The sequence below is a fragment of the Acyrthosiphon pisum genome, chromosome A1 (assembly GCF_005508785.2).
Source record: "Acyrthosiphon pisum isolate AL4f chromosome A1, pea_aphid_22Mar2018_4r6ur, whole genome shotgun sequence".
NCBI classification, from domain to species: Eukaryota; Metazoa; Arthropoda; class Insecta; order Hemiptera; family Aphididae; genus Acyrthosiphon; species Acyrthosiphon pisum.
The window spans coordinates 57,938,199-57,939,000 of record NC_042494.1 but is presented as its reverse complement, the minus strand read 5'-3'; positions in this window follow the sequence as shown (position 1 = coordinate 57,939,000).

Genomic DNA, 802 nt, shown 5'->3' with positions numbered 1-802 from the left:
GTTTCTAATTTAATTAGTTTTTTTTTCTATGAATGTCAATAAAACTTTATTTGTTGTGTTAAAATATTTGAAAATTTAATACAAGGCTACTACTATATTGTTACAATAAGATTTGAAAAATATTAAAAATCCTTAGTCACAGTTTTTTTATTAGCATTTAAAGTTATAATAATTTTATCATATATATTATATAATAACTCTCTTTCTCCAACACAAGCTTTGCTTAAAGGAGAAAGATAATCGGAAATGTTACTAAATAATAATGTATGTATTTTTGTCTTTTTCGATTAAAATAATAATAAAAAAAAAAAAAAGTTTAAAAATTGACAAAATTGACAAAATATGTAAAAATCACGAAAATTAGCAAATTATTTTGAGTTAATAATTCGTAAAAATTTTTCTTTTTAGAACTAAGATTTTAAAATGTAATACAAGATTCCTTATAGGATAATCTACCTTTATCAAGAAAAAAATGTCTACAAGAAACACAAATTAGATTTTTATGAGCGTTTGAAATTCATATTTTTACAGCATTTGATATTCACTCGATTTCTTACGTAACGACTTTCTTATTTTGTTGTAATTAAAAAACGAGTGACTGTAGAAACTTGAAAATTTCACTGAATGTTTATATTAGCATTTTCTGTATACGATAAAATTTTGAAAATAATTTGACTCTTTTTGAGCTGTTTACGGACATTGTAAGTTTTCAATTTTTTTAGTTTTTTTTTTCTATAAATATCAATAAAGTTTTAGCCCCTAAAGCCCCCCCTGTTTGCGCCTATGATTGTATAATATTATT